Here is an 8,103-nt window from a genome sequence, read left to right as displayed (position 1 = left end):
TGTTGATAATTCCATTTTTTTTCCCTGTGAGACAGAGTCTCACTATATAGTTCAAGCTGGCCTTGAACTCACTTTGTAACCCCAGCTGACCTCAAACTCATGGGGATTCTCCTGCCTCAACCTCTTGAGTGCTGGGATTACAGCCATGTGCCACTATGCTTAGCAAAATTTCCAATATCTGAAAATCCTCAAAAGTTTGGATATATTGTTCTTTTTCTGCTGATTCTCATTTGAGGGTGTTCATTCATCATGTGGTCATGAGCTTATATTTTGTGGGAAACTTTGGTGCCTAAATAGAAGATGCACTCTTCAGAGGTGATTCGCTTGCTTCACTGAGATTCAGACAGTACTATTCATCTGGTCCCTTAGTTAATTTTCTAGTCTCTGTTCACCTTGGGCCCCATTGCTACTGGTCCAAAACCTATCTGCTATTGTTTTGCTAACCTGGGATTTGCCTTTGGGCTTTTACTTTTTATGCTTGTTTATATTTACTGTTTGTGCCAAGGTACCTTCTCAAAGGGGTAGGGAGAGCTTAAAGACTTTATTCTTCCTGTCACAATAAGATGATTAAAACTATGCTTTATGCACAATCTAGTTGTCTTTGAAGCAGGAAGTCTCTTCAGATGATCTGATCTGCCATCCATCCTCTTTTTGCTTTCCTCTTCTTTTTTTTCATTTGTTTTGAAATTGCCATTTCCTCATTCCAAAATACCACTTTTTTTCAGGGATCCTACTACTTCTTTTCAGTCTTTCTTCTCCCTAAGCTCCACTTTTCTTTCCCTACTTTTGAAGATCCAGAATTTTCCCAGATCTGAGCCCTCTTTTCTTCTTGCAGTTTGTCTCATCCATCTCCATGACTTCATCCACAGCATTCCAATGGACCTGGATTTCCACCTCTGGCAGACCTCAAGTTACAACTCTGTATTTCATACTCTCTTCTTGTAACCTCCAACTGAATTTTCCTCAAACTCAAAAGCTTCGAAACTGAGCTTAATGTGTCTCACCCCCAAACCGTCCCTTCTCCCAGTACTTCCCAAGTAGGTTGTGGTCACCACTATCCACCTCTCAGTAGGCCAAGTGGTCCTGTCAGTTTTCACCCCTAAATACCCTTGAGTTCTGTCCCTCACCGTCCTGTTTCTATCATCACGGCTACAGCGGGATCCCGGTCATTCCTTCCCAGTTTCAACAGCATTCCCTTCTTTGTCTCCACACTTACTGCTCCAATCCCCCCTACCCACTGCTGCAGTCTTTCTGAATGTGACCTTTCTAAAATGCAAATCTGAATATGTCACTTTCTGGGGGAAATTCTTCTTACGCCCTGCCATGCATGTTAAGGCGTAGGCTGCATACTTGGGCTTATAAAAGACCTCTATGATCTGATTTATGCTTTTCCTTGGCCTGCCTACTTCATTTTAAGCTGTGAGAAGGCCGAGAGCTTATCCATCTTCTTCACCTTGGGGCTATTCTCAGCGCCAAGCTCCCCCCTGGTGCTTATGATTCTTGGGTCCTCTTTGGCAGCCAATCTTAACTTCTCCCCAGTAACACCAGTGCGCCTCCTCTCGGAACTCAGGTTAGTGACGACTTTCGCACACACTCGTTCACTTATCGTGAATTCCCACTTCCTAATTTGGGACAGGTCGGCTGAGTGAGCAGGTGAAACCAAAGTTCCAAGCGCAGCCCAGGAGGTAAACTGTACGGAAGGGTGCACGCACAGGGAACTGCAGTCCAAGCGCGGTTTCTCCCCAGGACGTACAGAGGAAAGTGCAAGGCTAGGAGCTACATTTAATGAATGAAGATTTCATAGGCACAAAAGCAAAATCGGCACAAAAAGAAAGCAAAACCAAGGGCAAACACACCGACTTGCGGTAAGGGACTGACTGAACGGTCCAGGAAGTGCCAAGCCCACGTGGGCTCCGCAAAGCGGTAACTCACCAGGTCCGGCACACCAGGGGGCAGGCCACGCCCTCCGGGCGGGGCGTAAGTGGGCGGTGCGCGCCCCGCCGTCTCCTAGGAGATGAAACACACTGGACGCCGCGCTTCACTGGGGAGCTGTCCAGGTAAGCTGCCCGCTGGGCAGGAAATCCCGAGCGGGCGGGCTGCGGGCGCCACCCTCGGTTCGCCTCAGCCCGAGCCCGTCCCGAGGCTGGCCGGCCTGTCCCCCGGGCGCCCCGTCCTACAGGGCCGATGTCCGCCGAGAGACGGAACCTGGACGCCGGTAGGGGATGGAGAGGAGAGCGGCGGCCGGAGGAGCGGGCACGGGGGGCCACTTCCGGCGCTGCCCGGTCGGGTCCGGGGCGGAGGATGCGGGCGGGGGCTCATCAGAGGAGACGCCCCAACTCTGCCCCGGGGTTCCCCTCTCCCGGCTCCTTCGCGGCCCCTGCAGCCTTGGGAAGTGGGGAGGAAGCGGAACTGGGCTCAGAACTATTACAAGATTAAAAAGGAGAGAGAAGAAACTGGGCTCAAACCCGGACCTCGCTAGCGCACCCCCAACGCGTGCACGTGGAACCCCTGCCCGGGGGCCCTCGGGGGGCCTGGGATCGTCCACCCGCGGCGGCCGGTCACGCAGGGCCCCACCTCCCCTTCCCTGGAATCCCGCGTGACCTCGGCCCCTGGGGCCAGCTGGGGGGCCTGGTTTGCAGAGGGCGGAGCTGTTCCTGTACTGCGGCACGTAATTGTGCTTAACCTTTTAAAATGAGTAGACAGTTGTTCTAATGATAACGAAGAACCCGAAAGTTGTATTTATTTTAATCAGAAAAACAACCTTTGAGTCCAGAGTTGCGGAGCAGAATTACTTTGGTAACCTGGGGCCCCGCAGGCGGCCACCTACTCCCTAGGCCAAGTCGGCCCTGGGCGATGATTGACCTCTTTTGTGCATGGATGTGTTTCTTTAACTTAGTTTCCTCACTCCCCTTCCCGTACAACGGGGATTGAACGCCAGGCCTTTGCACTGAGCGACATCCCCAAGCTCTTCTTTTATTTTTTATTTTGAGACAAGGTCTGGCTGTTAAGTTGCCCAGGCTGGGCTGAACTTGTGATCCTCCTGCCTCAGCCTCCCAGAATTCTTTCATTTTGTTTTTAAATAATTTGTGAATGTTAGCCCGGAGCACTGTGTTTTTATTTTTTAAGCCAGAATCTTTGCTTTCCCATTATCATAACACCTGTTCAAATTTCTGGAAATACCCTCATGCCTAGTGTGAAATCTGCTTTCTGTTTTGCTTTTTAACCAAGGTAGTACTTTTTAAAACGTTAATTACAGTTTTGTGTTACAAACATTGACACCAGCTTTGGACCTGTATCTTTCTCGAGTGTCCTAACAAGTTGAAACCACCCACTGGCTGACACAGGTTCTACCCTCCATATGCCCTCCAGACTAACCTCCTGTAATCCTACCTAAATCCGTTATTAGCTGGTCAAAGCCGTTGAGAAGAAAGCCCAAATTCACAGTAATTATGCACTTAAACAGTAACTGTGTACTTAGATAAAAATAAGAAAACTAGAATGAAAAGTAAGTTATAAGGGGTACTTATTTAGTGAAGTTCTATAACTGACACTGTAAATAAATGTCTTTTAAATTGGTGTAGAATATTCCTTTAACCCATAGTGTAGTCAATAAATGCTGTAGCTTGATCGCAGGAAATTCTGAGTTCCTAATAATTGTTACATTAATTGAGGAGCACAGTTATATTACATTTTTCATGTGTATATATCTCATATATATTCATGTACATAAGAAAGCACATTAATTCGTCCCTATTTTGCAGAATTCATTTTCCATGTGTCATCAAAGATGAGATGTAGCTTGTAGAGAAGTATTTTTGTGTGTGAGTGAGAGAAGCATAGGCAGTCCCTATTTTTTAAGTTACATGTACTGCTGTTTGACTAGTAACCAGCTTAGAACCTTGCTGCACTTCCGATACAGGTAGTTTATGTGCATTAGGCACCTGCAAGTACTGATTAAAAAGAAACTGCCTTCATATCCATTTTTTACATTAAGCTATTGTCCCTATACTTTCAAAGGATAGAAGGGACAGCTGAAATAATCAGCTTCTCACCCTTAAGTCTTATTTTATAACCAATATGGCTCAAAAGAAGTCTTTCTAAAGCGTTTCTTTGAGTTTTGGTTCTTGCTGTTGAGACAGGATCTCATTGTGCAGCTTGTGGGATGGCCTTGAACTCACTGTGTAGTCCAGGCTGGCCTCAAACTCATAGTGGTCCTCCTGCCTCAGCCTCTCGATTACAGGCATGTGCCACCACACCCAGATAACATGTTTGTTTGAAAGCACGGTGTGAACATTTCTTTTACATAAAATTTAGGTGAACTGGACAGATTCTCACAGAGACACAAACCTGACCTTAAAAATCAATGCCAAACCCGTTCACCACTCCACCCCTCAAACTGAAAGAAACTGGGGTGACTGGTCCTTGCTCACTGTTCCCTAAATGCAGTATAATTACATCCTATCCTATAATTATCCTTCGTTGAAACACAATGTGTGCATCAGTGCTTATTTGGAGTTGATTGGTTAGGCCTACAGTGAATTTTCCAGTACAGCCTTTCCGGACCTGGTTGGGATTCCAGGTCAGTATGGAGCGTTCTCCAGGACTGGGGTCCGCTGTGCTCAGAGGACTGGTGTGGATGTAGGGTCACTGCCCCGTATCAAGGTGTGATGATGGTGCGGACAGTGGAGGAGAGAAAGGCAGTTGATTCTGCCTCTTCAGAGTGCTGGCTGAATGCAAGGTGGGTTTTACTGCTGGTTTCCAGGCCCCTCTGCATCTCACACTTTTGCTTCACCATTTCTGGGAATTTTGGGGGTTTCTTCTGGTATTTGGAGGGGCCCCGTGCAGCCCCAGTGGGAGAGGCCGGAGCGGTACCCCTTGCGCTTGGCTGGCAGCCAGCAGTGTGCTGGGTTTCAGGGAGAGGCGCTGGGTAGGGATCTGAAGAACTGGAGCTGCGGGGCTGGGGCACCCGGGTTTGGAGGCAGGGACAGTTCCCTCAGCTGCTTAGGTGACTGTCAGAGCTGTCGTGGTTTGGCAAGAAGGGGTTGTTTATAACCTGAGACCACACTAAAAACCAAGCAGCTTCAAGCCTAATGCAAGTATTTGTTCACTTCAAATACTTCCACTAATTGGCTGAGGGACTGTGGACAGGTTGTTTAGTCCTTTCAGGGTTTGTTTTTATGATCTGACTGCCACGAGGAACATGAGACACTTTTTGCACACATGTAGCTTCTATACTGTTACTTAGCCAGAAGGAATCAGCACATTTCCTCAAAAGAGGCAGGTGGATATCACCTTAGCTAGGGTAACTGCAGAAGAATGGTAGCAATCTAATGTGCTGGTAATAACTGCAAAATCTTGACTTACTAAGCTCCTAAGAAACATATTTTAGTCCATGTATTGTTAAATCACAGCACATCATACAAAACAAAACAAACATCTTAAAAGACCTTTCTTCCTCTCTCTCTTTCTTTCTTTCTTTCTTTCTTTCTTTCTTTCTTTCTTTCTTTCTTTCCTTCTTTTTGATATAGGGCCTCCTTAATGTGGCCCAAGATGGCCTTGAAGTCACTATGTAGCCCAGGCTGGCCTCAAAATCTTGGCAATCCTCCTACCTCACCCTCCCGAGTGCTGGGATTACAGGTGTGCATCACTAGGCCTGGCCAAAAGACCTTTCAAAATTGTTTGTTTATGCAGATAAAGGAAAAAATAAGAAAAATAAATGTACAATGTAGTTTGGAACTATGTACAGAGATGTTGCCTTTCTCTATATTAATGCCCAAATATTTCTGAATAGTTTGAATCGATGTCTGTTTATAACAGACCATTTACCAAAACTATTGTTTTTTTCAAACAAACTGGAAACCAGTTGGTGGCATTTGTTATGCCTTTCAGTTTAGGCTTAAGCTCAGAACAATGAAGAAACCCTAAAATAGAAATGGAATTTGGGGTTTTTTTCCCCAAGACCGTAGCCTGTTATTTCCCTTTGAGGGAATGATCATCTGTATGAAATAAAACAGAGTTGAAGTTAATACACATTGCCCATTATGTGAAGATTCCACAGGATGCTTCCGAAGTTGCCTGTGAACAGATACATTCCTGAAAATGGGAAACAACATGATTTTGCTGTCTTACTCTACACATGTGTGTCTTTCTCCAGGAAGCCTGGTTTTGGAAGCTTTGGGTACTTTGGCAACTCCAACACACCCTTATTGGATCTAGAGTACTACATAAGAGAGAAGCAATTTCTATGATTTTATTTTGTGGAAATGAAAGTGCTACAGTGAGAGAAAAACAGTCTTTGAATGAAGAATGGAACTATGAAAGGCATTTTAAAAACAAAAACTATTTCTTATAATGGTGCTGTACATTTTGTTACCAAGCATCTGCAACAAGCACAAAAGCCTTCTGACAAAATGAGAGATTCCTCAAAGCAAAATAAAAATGATACACAGGTGTGTATTGAGAAACAGTTCCTTGAAATTCAGAGCTAAAACAGAGCAGCGGGAGGGAACCATAGAAAACGGTTGCGATGAAGTGAGCCTCAGGCATGCACAGTGTGAGGGAAGGCATCGCATCAGGACCAACTGAAACCTCAAAGTCCTGCCTGCACCTTCCATTACAGACAGACCCACAGTCCTCAGTTCTGAAATCAAGGAAGCTCTGAAAAAATGAAAATTCAAAAATAAAATTGCATAAAGCCATTTGCAACAAAACAGGATCTGAATGGCCTGGGGCAATCTATAGTCTTGATTATTTTATTTAGCATACTCTTTCTGCAGGTACATAAAGATGCTGCTTGGGGGTGTTATGTAGCACGTGGGTATATAACATACTACTTTTCTAAAATATGAAAGTTTCTAGATTCCAAGACACATCTGGCACAGAGTTTCACATAAATGTTTGTAAACCTTTCCTAGATTATGTCAATAGTACTATTTGGCTGCTTAATAAATACAAGCTATGCATCACTAATCTAAAAATGTGAAATCCAAAATGCTCCAAAAGCTGAATTTGAGCAGTGACTTAACACAAGTGGAAAATTCCACACCTGACCACAGATCACAGGTTGTGGTCAAAACACAGGTGCATCAAAATACAGCATAAAAGTATCTTCAGGTATACGGGGTATGAGACATAAATGAATTTAATGATTTGATGCAAGTTCCTTCACAGAAATATTTCATTATGAATATGCAAATATTCCAAAAGTCAAAAACATGTTAAAAATCCCAAATTCTTCTAGTCCCAAGCCTTTCAGATAAGGGATATTCAGCCTGTATTGTGATTCTTTCCTACTTCATTAAATGATGGCCATCCCAGATAGCAGGATACAACCTGGAGAATGTTAGGAAATGATCAGCTTTCAGTCTGGTGAGAGCGCTGCCCAATGAACCACTTGCTGATTCACTTTCCAGATCCTTCTGGAATGTGAATAATTTTTATTGTGACTTGCATCAGTTTACCTTTATTTCCTTTTCAAATAATATTTAAAATAAAATTCTATCATTCAAGTCATAATAAAAGATCAAGTATAATTACCAAGCACATAAAGATTATTACTTTATTGGTGCTACTTTAAATTTATGGCTGGTCATGTACTTGAAAACATGACTAGCAAATGCAATAACTGATCATAAAATGGGTTCTATGCTGGAGGGAGACCGTGCGAAAAGGGCATGACTGAATTGAGAGACAGAGGTAGGAATAGGAGCAGTTCATTTAAGCGTTGTATTCGTCTTCAGTAGGGTAAAGGGCTGTGATGTGTGTAACTTAACTTTAACTGGTTCAGAAAAAGCATGTGTGTGTGCGTGTATGTGTGCACCTGTGTGTGTACAATGTGCTTAAATGATAAAGAAAATGGAGTAAACACCCATAATGTGTAAATCTAGGTTATGCCTTCTCTGTCCTTTATATTGTTCCTTTTTTTTTTTTTTTTGCAACTTATCTGTAAGATTGAAATTATCTCCAAATAAAAGGTTTTTAAAAATTAAGTTATAAAGACTATATATTAGGAGAGAATTTTCTTTTTTTTGGTACTGGAGATTGAACTCGGGTCTTTGCGCTTGCCGGGCAGGTGACAGAACCACTGAGCTAAATCCCCAGCCC

The 8,103-nt window shown here is 44.0% G+C and overlaps 1 protein-coding gene across 7 annotated transcripts in view; it reads left to right on the top strand.

Annotated features, from left to right (window-relative positions):
- Window positions 1–1,957: 1,957 nt before the first annotated feature.
- The window catches only part of Mak (male germ cell associated kinase), a 47,946-nt gene continuing 41,800 nt past the window's right edge, over window positions 1,958–8,103 (top strand). For 5 of the 7 annotated variants that reach the window (XM_021260663.1, XM_021260661.1, XM_087181769.1 and 2 more), the window contains exon 1: window positions 1,958–2,057. The gene's annotated coding sequence lies outside the window, so the exon portion shown is untranslated. Of the gene's footprint in view, window positions 2,058–2,077; window positions 2,216–2,280; window positions 6,450–8,103 lie in introns of those variants that run through there. The other 2 variants (XM_087181768.1, XM_087181767.1) reach the window with 2 other exon arrangements.

The sequence above is a fragment of the Heterocephalus glaber genome, unplaced genomic scaffold (assembly GCF_053883595.1).
Source record: "Heterocephalus glaber isolate CG9 unplaced genomic scaffold, H.glaber_assembly_v1.0 deba00001472, whole genome shotgun sequence".
In the NCBI taxonomy this organism is placed as follows: Eukaryota; Metazoa; Chordata; class Mammalia; order Rodentia; family Bathyergidae; genus Heterocephalus; species Heterocephalus glaber.
This window is presented reverse-complemented; position numbering and strand designations above follow the sequence as displayed.